The sequence below is a fragment of the Orbicella faveolata genome, unplaced genomic scaffold (genome assembly GCF_042242905.1).
Source record: "Orbicella faveolata isolate gen_17 unplaced genomic scaffold, um_ofav_v1 contig_46, whole genome shotgun sequence".
In the NCBI taxonomy this organism is placed as follows: domain Eukaryota; kingdom Metazoa; phylum Cnidaria; class Anthozoa; order Scleractinia; family Merulinidae; genus Orbicella; species Orbicella faveolata.
The window spans coordinates 22,074,662-22,087,254 of NW_028301576.1; the positions used below are offsets into that span (position 1 = coordinate 22,074,662).

Sequence of the window (12,593 nt, forward strand, 5' to 3'; positions counted from 1 at the left end):
CTGAGATTGCTTGTGTTTTACCAGTATACATGCTCAAGTTACTGAGTAAAATAATGACATATCTGAGTAACAACTACGCAAATTGGAAGTAAACTTTACTCAACATAACTCGCACTCAAAATAATAGCTACGTTTTATAATTTACTCTTTATTTTTAGCTGAAAATTGTGTTTACATTTTGTGTACGGTTACTCAAAATATTGAGTTAATAACCGATATTTTCTAATCAAAGTGGATATGAGCCACTCAACTTGTAAAATGGATCCTCTGTAAACAGTGACAATTTTGATGCCACTGACTTAAGGTTCTAATCCGTAGGTTAAGCTTAAGTTAAAGCCCACTGGCATTGTTGATAAATAGTGCAAAACGCATGCGACGGTAAAAGAATACACGAGGAGATATAATACTGTTGAAAACACTTTTGAAGTTATCGGTCTGAGAGACCCAGTTATTCTCGTCCGAGAGATTGAGAGAATTATAAAGAAAGAACCGCTTCTTATCCGATCCCCAAAGGAAGTAATAATTCTCATTTTCATGCCTCTTAGTCTAGCAGATTAATGAAATAATTGTGCCTTTGATGATAAAAGAATGAAACTTGGCAAACATGGAAAGCATATCCAACAGAGCATCTTTGGTTATAGGGCCATTTCAGATTGGTCACGTGACTAATATGGCGGTTCTTTCTAAATAAGGGCGTAGTCCTCCTCAGTTTCACTAGTGACTGCGACGAATTAGCCAAAGCTGTAAAACCTAGACACTGCTCACGCCATACTTATTAACAATAACGAATAGAGCTGCCTGATCACTAATTGCTGTTGCCATGACAATAATTCCCGTTGCCATGGCAACATCGTGTTAACATTATGGCTACCATATTGGCATTGTGAAGGTGAATTAATCAACATGACACCAGCGTGGGACAAAGAAAAATTAATTCATCTTCACATTTCATTACCGAGCTTAAAATTCACCATCTTTATTAACTTATCACTACTCACGATGACTTCGATAGTGTTGATCCTAGCAGTTTGCAGGACACCTGTCATATATGAACTCAGTTAAATGGCCCTGCTCTCCATGAGTTCTCGTAGCTCAGTGGATAGAGCGCCCGCCCTGATTCCTGTCTAGGACTCAGAATTTTTCTTTGTCCCACGCTCGTGTCATGTTGATTAATTCACCTTCACATTTCATTACCGAGCTTAAAATTCACCATCTTTATTGACTTATCATATTGGCATTGTCTATTATTTTTTGTTTTGTTTTGTTTTTCCTTTGTGATTTAAGTAGCACATCTTAAACAGCCAAAAACATTGTAATGACCTATCAGATAGCAAAGATCACAGTCATGCCTTTAAATCCTTTCTCCTTATTTATTTACTATGTCAAAGTATGTTGACGACAGGCGGATATATACCGCGATTTATCGTCATGTTTAAAACTTTCAAAATCACAGTAGTACATGTTAATTTAACAGATTTACGCTCTTTTCTTTGGCGTCATTTACCTTAAAATCCATTTCGAAAGGTGGAATGTGCGAGAGACTGCAATATTTTCTGACTAGTTCTCTGAGTAAAGTCCACCACAATGACAAAGTGAAGTGCACTGGAGTGCTGTCTTTAGACATTTGCATTGTCGTCTACAACCTTTCTTGCAACCCCATCGCAGAACTTCTCTACAAGCCCTTATAGCTTCTGGCAGAGTTGACCAGCATACTTTCCAACCACTTAGCTCCTTCCTTGTCCAGCCCTAATCACTCGGCGATGGAAGCTCTGAAATTACAATCATTACTTGCATGGCCCCAGCAGTAACCAGCCTGGTACGTTGACTGCTTAGTGTGCTGTATGACAGCTGCCTTCCGGGCCTGGTTGACACATTCCAAGTTACTGGTGCTGTCATACAGCATTATCACAAATCACTCCAATGGTTTAAAAAAACTCTTTACAGACTCTGGGATGGCCGGCAAATAACAAAGTGCTGGTGTGACGTCACCGTAGGATTTCCATGTGTTCCATGCAGTTCTTTTATCTCTTCGTCCAAAACACGACATTGTATGGCAACCTGTAAAAGCATGGAACATTGGCAATGCCATGCACTGATCAGGCCCCAAAGCTCTGGCTATCTCATGAGCTGCTATAAAACTGAAGTATTTTCTGGTACCAAAAGCAATCCATACTTCAGCGTTGTTAAGGTGCTGAGCTGATGTCACTGCCACATCACTGTCAACTCTGCGTATGGAAACCTCAGTAGTTCCTCCTTTCACAGCATCTTCCAGATGTAGAATGATTCTCCTGCCTGCATGGAGCAAGCCCTGAGACATCCCTGGATTGATTGCAAAGTACGGCAGTGCGATGTGTGCTGATTATCTGCTTGCTGCAGTCGATGGATGCTACTACAGTAGCTCTATTTTATTTTCATCAATGCGCAAAATCTCTTTCCAGTTTCCAGGAGGCTCTACACGTCTCCTAACTCCCTTTCCTCTCTTGATTCTTGTTTCAGCTTTTAAACTTTCTGGGTGGTGTTCGTCCCAAATTAAAAACGCTCTTTGACATAGGTACTTTGGTGGTCTTCTCAGTTGGCGCAACGTGTCAATAACGGCTGGATCGGCGATGTCTCTACTGTCCAATGCAAGGAGATCGCCACTGCTGTCCTCAGTAAACGGGTTGCCCTTTTCCTCTATGATGTTGGCTAAACTTTTCACACCTCTTTCAAATGCCCTTTGCACATGCTTATCTCCTCATGATATCGTGAATCTAACTTCTTTCTCTTTTTAGTTGATACTTAAAACTCCCCAATAACTCTAGCCATCTCCGACCCAGAAACTATCCAGTGCCTTAGAGCAGCAGGGTTCTCAGTGAGGTCTACTGCCCCACCGTCATCGTTCACGTCAGCATCGTTCTCCTCATGGCCTAGGCCTTCTTGATCACAAAATTTCCTTTCAGAAACTCTGCAAAAACTTTGGGATGAACGTCTTTCAGTGTAACCATGTCTCTCAGATGAACAGGGATCCATCGGGCATAATTTGTGTGGTCCATCGTAAAGAACCAAGCAAGGAACATAAAGCCTCCCTCTGTTATAGCTCTAACGTAGACCAGCACTGCCAACTTTAACAGCAGAATAAGCAACCAGGGACCCATTTCTCGAAAGTCCCGGAAACCTCTCGGGCCCGCATTGTATACCCGTGAAACGTCTTGTATATATAGAACCCCTTTCCATATTAAGAATATGTGCATAAAACAGCTCTGAATTCATAATTTTTGAGATTTTGCTACGGCTTTTCGGGTGCGAAAACGTTTCGGGACCTTCGAGAAACAGGCCCTAGAACTTGAGTTGTGGATATAATTCACCCCTGCTTGAACACCAGTCACTGCGTGAAAGCCAAAATATTCTAGAGTATTCTAGACTCGAATATGTGATTGTGACGCAATAGAATCCTAGAGTATTCAAGCCGCACACAACACGTGACGTACACCTGGAATATTCTTGTCGAATATGGCGGAATACGCTCCGTTCATAATCGTTCGAGGATTTTCGTTAAAGTATACCACACATCTGTCTTACTCCTAGAGTATGATGGCTAACCCTTTTTAAAAAGAACTTTATAAAAGAAGGTAATAGTTCGGGTGCATAGCATTCTCCTGGAAGCAAAATTTAGACTATGAATTCAAAGTATGCGCGATCTGCGCGTGTATACGTTTATCCTCGAATACATGATCTTGACAACAAAGCTATAGAATTCTAGAGTATTCATGGCGTGTACAACCGTGACGTGGACCCGGAAAATTCTTATCGAATATGGGCATACGGCAAGAGCACGACCGTGTATTCGTTCGTTGACCAGAGCAATTGTACTTTTTTGGTTCATTTGTCGGCGCAGCGCATGTGTTTTGCTTGAGTCAAGAAATTTACACATTTTGTTGTAACTTCGAATTCCTCTCATTCGGTTTTGACCGACGTTTTTGGGATAATTACTACAAAACGATTTCTCTTTGTGTGACCCGCCTCGTCTGAAGTGGTTAACACAGCACGAAACCACAAATTGGACACTACGGGATACGTAAAGTTCCGCAAAGTTAAACTGTCTAGAGACACGTATAGTCCAGGCATTTTATCGCCTAAAATAGGTCAACCTGTTACTAATTGCAACAGAAGGTTTTTTAACGCCTTTTGGTCCAGGAACATGTCCTCTACAACATATCAAAAGTCTCTGAAAATCTGAGCAGGGGAAGGTGACTAAAAATGGGTTTTTTTAAAACCCTATATAATGCAGCATGGAAGCGAGGCTGCCTGTACTATCTGCTGTGTCGCTTGAGTTCAATTCCACGTGCGGCATGGGCTAGCAGAGAAAGAAAGAGTCTTTCGTGTTTTCCTGATAGGTAAGTCCAATTACATGCAGACTAGATCAGCTAATTGCTTAAATAAGATTCTTAAATCGATAAAAATACACAAAGCTGGTAGAAAGCGTCTGCGCTGTTGCTTATCCGTTTGAGGTATTTAGCGTAGGAATTTGCCTTCAGCTACCAAAGTTAAAATGTAAAAAAGAAATTTTTAAGCTAAAAGAAACATGGCTGTTATGTGCTAAGGTAATGCAGTTCAAAAAAATTCATCGTGACCTGAGCAGTGAATCCCAAATTGAGTTTCAACTCAGTGCACGAAAAATCGATATTTTACTCATCGCTTCGCGCTTTGTGCGTTATCTTTTTCTCATAACTTAGAAATCTCTAAATGAAAAACTTTTCTGAAATAAAAATTTATCCGAACAATAAATGCGCTTTGAACACAAAACAATTTGTCTGAAATTCATTTTCACTGAAGACTTAATTTGGCAAGAATAGAACCGAACTTTAACAAAAATTCGAGAAAGCCAATTTAAGTCACATTTACGCAATCAACCTAAACGTTTCCAAGTACCACAAAGCTGTAAATAGAATTGAGATTTATTTTGTGCAAAAAGCGCTCTTTATTCATCTATCGTTGTCTTGATGTCTTTTACACATTCCGATCTGCCAGTAATTTCAGAAAACGAGATTCTCAACTATCGATGACACAGAAAAGTGTGTTATTCGTAAAAAAAGAAAAAAAACTTTGATAGCGAGGCCGAGGTCGTACCACTAAGAGAAAAGGGAAGCGCGGGAATAAATCGGGCGAGCAGAGAGCGAAATGATTTCATCACTACGGTTCCTGGGCAGCGGGTTCATGAAAACTGCCGGCGAGAGTATTGTCTGCCACGTAACATCAAGCGAGCCAAGAAAATTCTTACGTCCGAAACAACTAGTAATCGTAGTTCTCTAACTCGCCAAGCAGAACAGTGTTTCTCATTCAAAGCTGACTGCTTCTTTTGTGGCACCAAAGTTGAGTTCGGGGAACAGACAAAAAGACTGGGGGAAGCGTTGAGGGTTACGACAATTGAAACGAAAGACAAGATATTGAAAATTTGTTCAGAGAGAGGGGACGGGTGGTCTGATAAGATAAGAGCAAGGCTTCTAAATGTGCATGATTTGCCTGCTGCTGAAGCGGTTTACCACCAAACGTGCAGTGTAAACTTCCGCACAAAGAGGAAATTACCTAAAGTTTTTGAAGGGGATGAGCAACCGGCTGTCAAAAAAAGGAAAGTTGGTCGTCCCCAGGATGAAGAAAAACGCGAGGCCTTTTTTAAAGTTACGAAGTTTCTTGAAGAAAATGACGACGAGCAGATAACAGTGAGTGATCTAGTGGAGAAAATGGAGGAATGTCTGAGTGACACAAATAGCGAAGCTTACGGACGACAGCACATCAAAAACAAACTTCTTGAGTATTTTGGAGATAAGATCGTGATAACGGATATTAACGGTGAGCCGAACGTTGTAACTTTTCGAACCACTGCCGCTGCAATTTTGCAAGAGTTTTACGTACAGAAGGATGACGTGGATAGCGAAGAACAAAAAATTAACATCATCAAAACAGCAGCTAGGCTGATAAAAAACGACCTCAAATCACTTCCGACCTCAAGAGGCAACTACCCCACGATAGACACCGATGCCGAATCTCATGTCCACTTTCTTCCTGCCACGCTTTCTGCATCTCTGGGAGTTCTCGTCTCAGAAAAAATAATTCGTTGAAGGTAGCGTCAATCGGGAAGGCCATTGTTCAAGCTGCGCGGCTACGTGTCGTTAGCGCACCTTTACAGATGGGGCTTGCAGTTCAGTTGCACCACAGCTTCCTTATTGACACCTTGCATCACCACGGGTTTTGTTCATCTTACCAAGAAGTGCAAATGTTCAACCAGAATGCTGCACTTATCCAGGGAACTAATATACCCTCTTTTAATGGCGAGTTTGTTCAGTACGCGGCCGACAATGTTGACCACAACTCTAGGACACTCGATCGAAATAACACCTTGCACGGTATGGGCATGATCGCAGTTGTTACGCCTGGTACTAAACACAATTGTAATGACCCACGACGCAAAGTTACTGCAGAAGAAATCTCGACAACTGGAAGAGCAGAGATTCATCCATGTGGACCCAGTCAGGTGAACGTGGAGATCAAATACAATGACGTGGTTCTCGTACGAGCGGAAGACCCCACTTCTAATCTTGACGTCCTTTGGAAGGTATCTCTACTGTTTGGCACCCCGCGTCCATCTTGGAATGGCATGATGCAATCTGTTCACCAAGGAAGGCATCAGGGCAAGTCTTCAATTATGTTCCTTCCCATGATTGATATGAATCCGACCGATGTCACGTGTATCTCTTCCACCCTGAACTTTGTAACTGAGCATGCCAAAGAACACGGAGTTGCCAATCCCATCATCACATTTGATCAGCCTCTGTGGTTAAAGGCCTTTGACATAATACAGTCTGAACCAGCTGACAGCGATTTACCCAAAGTGATCGTGCGTCTTGGTGCTTTTCATGCGGAGATGAGCTTTCTTGGAAGTATTGGCCATCTGATGGCGGGGTCCGGTTTACGAGAAGTTCTGGAACTGATTTATGCGTCTAATGCGGTAGACCATATAATGACCGGAAAAGCAATTGCTTGGGCTATTCGTGCGCACCTCATCGTGGACGCCGCTTTGAATGTGCTCCTGTATTCGAAAGCTCCGGAAGTACCCATACCGCACTTACAACACACAGGTAATAGCCATTTATTTTGTCTATAAAACGTATCTGGTTTGATTGTCATTTCTTATTTTCTTTTTACTTTTTTATCTTGTAGTTTCTGAGGAAAATTCCACAATTTGCGATGCGAACGGTGAAGATACAGCGAACAGAGACAATGAGACTGAGCAGCGAGGTAAAATTAACACGGTACCTTTTACATGTCACTCAAAGTAGACAGCAATTATATCAGATTATTTTACATTTTATCATTTCAGGTAATGAGAGTACTGTTGCGTCTGAATTAGCTTATGAAATTTCCGAGTCATGTATCGCTTACCCTCATACAGAAAGCACTCATAACAGTAAGTATCAGTTTAAAGTCAATTCTTTTACTTCGACAAGCGTTGCTAAAATAAAGAAAAAATGCAATAAGAGAATTTAATTTAATATTGCAGGCCACCAGCATCGTTTGGAGCCGATGCCTGAAGACATCCACTCGCAGGTTGGAATTTGAAAGATTGAAGAGGCGCGTGCATTGTTTGATAAGTTGACAGGAAAGAAAGTCAGCTGAAGAAGCAAGCACAACAGATGTTCTGAGCGAGATTCGAGAATGCGTACGCAGAAAGAAAGACGTCCTCGCCGAGAGAAGCCGCACTGCAGCGCTTTGGATTCAGTACCTAGAAATGGTAGACATATTGCGCTCCTTTATCAAAGCAGAGCGAACAGCTAATTGGGAACTCCACTTCGAGGCATTGACAACAATGCTGTCATATCTCGCTGCTTCTGGCCACAACTTGTACGTTAAGTGCGCTCGACTATACCTACAGTCGATGACGGACCTCCAAACGAAACATTCGGATGTCTACAGAAACTTCGTTTCCGGTCTTCACGTGGCAAGAAGGAGTGATAGGTTTTGGGCAGGATTATCGATTGACCTAATCATCGAGCAGGTTCTTAGGAGAAGTCTGAAGACGAGCGGAGGCTTGGCAAGAGGAAGGGGCCTAACGGAGCAGCAACGTCTTATCTGGCTATTATCTATGCCTGCATGCAACTTGCGGAATTATTTCGATACGAGCTCTGCACTTATCCCACATCTCTTTTCGACTCCCCATTAACCCTTAGACAACCACAAAAACAAGCGCAAGCGGAAGCACTGTGGGCGAAGCTTTCACTAGAGGCCAAGACGCAGCCCGAAGGAAATGTCCAATATGTGTTGGCTGGAGGTGCCCTTCTCCACCGAGTCCCGTGGCCGAGAGGTTCTCCAACTTACCAGGAAGTGTGCGACTTGTATTGCAGCTACGTGCGTAGGAAATACGGAAGAGCGATAGTGGTATTTGACGGGTATGACGAAATGTCAACTAAAGCTATGACACAGCAGAGGCGCGCATCAGGGAAGGTTGCTGCCACTCTCACCTTTACAGAAAGCATGTCCATCACGCTAAAGAAAGATAACTTTCTCTCTAACCTTAAGAACAAGCAACGCTTTTTGATGACGCTGACTCAGGCTCTACAGAATGCAGGCTGCGTGACACACCACTCTGATGGTGACGCCGATCTACTTATAGTGAAAACTGCCGTAGAGTCTGCCCGAACGAAGACCACGGTTCTTGTAGGGGACGACACAGATTTGCTAGTCCTCTTGTGCTATCATGCTTCTGAAGATGGCTGTGGTCTCTATTTTAGACCAGAGCCAAAAGCAAACGCGAGTCGGGCACGGGTTTGGCATATGAAGAAAGTCAAAGATCAGCTTGGTAGGGAAGTTTGCAGGAATCTCCTGTTTCATCACGCCATGACCGGCTGCGACACCGCTTCGCGCCTGTATGGAGTTGGCAAGGCAACGGCGCTAAATAAATTTGAGAATGTACCATGCTTCAGAGAGCGAGCTAACACGTTCAGCTGCCATTCGGCTGTATCTGACGTAGTTGCTGCAGGTGATGAAGCACTCGTGGCACTTTTCGGTGGAAAGCCAGGGGTTGGTCTTGACTCTCTCAGGTATCAGCGGTACTTTGAGAAACTTGCAACAAAGACATCTTATATACAGCCACAGAATCTGCCCCCAAGTGCAGCAGCGGCCGGATTCCACAGCCTGCGCGTCTATCTGCAAGTAAAGCAGTGGCAGGGGGAGGATGCAGAAATGTTGATCGAGGACTGGGGATGGAGAGTAATTGGCGATCAATTGGTTCCTGTTGCGGCGGACCTGCCGCCTGCGCCAAACTCGCTTCTACAGTTAATCAGATGGAACTGTTTGTCTGACTGCCGCACTATGAGGTACATCTGCCGTAAGAATGGTATGCAGTGTTCTCCAGCCTGTGGCTAGTACAAAGGGTCCGCGTGCACTAACTCTACCACCGCCCTGGACTACGAAAGTGAAGATTCGGAAGACTTACTTGTATAGCATGTGTAGATTACAATTCAAGAATGACTCTATTTCTAGCGTCAAGATAAGGGATAAACGCGTCTTGGAAAATGTAAACTTTCCAATGACTCAGCATTTTAAAAGTTGTTCGTTTATGGGTCTTTATTTTAAGATCAAGGCCCGGGAAACATTGTACTAAGAGTATGTTCTTAATTTTAAAGGAAAGGCATGATTTATATGAATAAAATAACCGTAGACAGCAACTTCCTGTTTATAGCCTCGTTTTCATGTTGCAGCAGAAAGCGAGTTAGACGTTGATCGTATTTGGAGGCTTTCCCACGCTTGAATCTTTAGAGACTTTTAGTATGTTAATGTATAGGTTATTTCTAACTGGTTTACGATGAGAAAGCTTCTGTTGCAATTAGTAGCAGGTTTGATTACAAAATGCCTGGACTAATTCTTTGTTGTGTTTACAAGGTTTTTGCCCATATTGTGAACATGTTGCTTGCCCTGATCGGTCCCTAAGAGGCAGCTAAACAACAAGGTTCGCATTAGCCATTCCCATTTGGCATTTAATCACTGTGCTCATGTCATGCATGTCTTAACCTTCGGACGTACAAGGCGGAAGGGAGGGGGTAGATGCAACCCCTCCCCCCCCACCACGCCCCCATAATGTCTTTTCAAAGTTATGAAAAGACGATTTACTCTAGGAAGCTGAAACTTTCAGTAGCTGTTCCTTCGTTCTCCGTGAAAATTTTCATATGTAGTAAAGCAACTGCTCTATGCCATAGAAAGGTAACTTTGCCCGAGTAATCTCGCTCGTAATGTAGTGATCTTTTCTTCAACTTTTGTTTTGAAAGCCATTTTGAATCTGGAATTTTGAAAAGTCCGCAAAAATTTGTTAATGTCAGTCCCCCGCGCGATTCGAAATTAGACAATAAACAGCATTTAAAGGTCGTGTGACTAGGCGGAGTCACAAATTGCCCAAAACAATTCTTATAATGGGTATAAAATACATCTTATTTTGAGTTAAAAACTTTTTGTATATTTTAAGTATGGTTATTCAACAAACTATCCAGCACTGAAACAACTGATTAATTAAAAGAACGAGTGATCTCACCTGAACCCCAAAACTCGGGGGTTTTGCACATCTTAGTTGCAATAAGCCTAGGCCTTGGCGCCAAGTTAGAATTTAAAGATATTGCAATTGACCTATTATTATTTAGTACTATTTAGTATTATTTAGTATGACCTATTATTATTTATTCACCTATTATTGCTTAGTATTAAGGAAGTCGAGCCATATATCTAACAGGCATCGAGACCTTACTAAAGCTTTGGAAAGTTTGAAAAAGTTAGGAGTAGGAGTTGGAACTATGTGAATTAAATTCAACAATAAATATTTAAAACATTGATCGGTATACTTACAGGTACCTCAGGTCCGGTAAACCGGAGAAAACATTTTCTGTTAAATTCTGAATATTGTTTCCCTTTAGGTTTCTGAGATAGATAGAGAAACAAGTTAAAAATATATAGCATCAATATGGAGCTTAAGAGTACACACCGAGTTTTTATTACTGAGTAGTAAAGTAAACTTATATTAAACTATTTGTTTAAATTACGCGCCACTGTTTAACAGTGTTCCAGCTGTGTTGTGCTGTGCAGCAAATTCAGGGCCACCATCTAACTGGCAAATAGTTTTGATGTGTTTTTAGGTGTGTTCGTTGTTAATCGCTAAGTTAGAAAGGACATTCATCCAGATCTTAGCATATTTTGTTTAGATCAGAGTAACATCGAAGAAATGACAAGGATATACGACGCTTTTATTTTATTTATTTTATTTATTTTATTTCATTTTTTTTACGTTTACATAGCGTACATAGTTAAAAGTAAACCAAACCCTTAATGAGGAGATATGAGCGTTCGTAACGTGGGGTTCCTATCGTCGAAACTACCTAACGTAAATAGCCAATAAAATTCTAGGTTTCGATATTTCGGGAAATGCTGAGGAGATTGAGGAAAGGAAAATGTACTCCTTATTTGTTGTTTTAACAAACAATGCGCCGCATATACTGTAAGTTGCGCAGTATTTGTCGTGAGGAAAATGTCCGCATGTATTTTTGGAATAAGGGGTTAATTATTCCATTATAATGTCATTTTCAAGTATGTCGACTTTTTTAAATACATTCTGGATAATCGGAAAATCGTACCAATCGCATAAGGCGCCTGGAAAAGACGAAAACAAATCAAACGAAACTAAAATGCCACTTATTTGATTCACACCAAACACATGTTCCCGTCAAACAAGTCAAGGTTTGAGTCGTTATGTTCGACCAATGCTGCTCCGCTGTCTCTGTCCGTATGTAAACCGTGCATTAGTGGCTTATATTTTGCACGTTCTCATGAAGGTATATGGTGAGATTGCGAAGTATAGTGAAATAATAAACGAGTTTATTTAATATCTATGCGTCAACACACGGATACATTGTATATCTTGAACGCAACATGCTTTACGAATGAAGAATAAACGATTTTGCTACCTTTTTTAACTCATTTTAAGAACGACGAAATCATTTTACTTATCCTTCGCCGAACATTTTAAGACGGCTCAACAACTGATTTTACGGCCGTCACAATCTAGTTGGATCTTCACTATATACATTTTCGGTCTTGAAGGCCTTACAAAAGTCCATCAGCTTACGAGGTTGTATGGCTCACTTAAGGGGAACAAACGAAACTTTTATATTCTTAATCTCTGACTCAGCATTCTATAGTATCGTAGAGATGTATGATAGCAAGGATAGAACGGTAGCTCTCACTTTGTAAATCGAAATATGAATTTGCCCCTAATAGACTGCTTTTCGTCGCTATCTTCGATTTCTAAAGAAAACTTTAACAATGCTATTTTTTGGCCTAGACATATGTTTGGAAAAAATTGTATCTTAGATATTATTTCAGTATTGCCTAAGGTAATTCGAGCTATAATGACGTCATAAACTACGTTATAGTCCCAGCCCTCGAGTGTTTAGATGAGACTATGTAAACACGGAAAAAAGTGTTCTACTGCTTTTATAAATTAATTTTTAAAAAATACGCGCGAAGCTAAAACGTCACAACCGTATTTACACACTCTCGTCTAAACACACCTATCGAGCTAT

At 41.4% G+C, this 12,593-nt stretch overlaps 1 pseudogene; it reads left to right on the top strand.

Moving 5' to 3' along the window:
• Positions 1 to 5,069: 5,069 nt before the first annotated feature.
• Positions 5,070 to 9,528, top strand: LOC149098893 (uncharacterized; annotated as a pseudogene).
• The last annotated feature ends 3,065 nt before the right edge of the window (positions 9,529 to 12,593 follow it).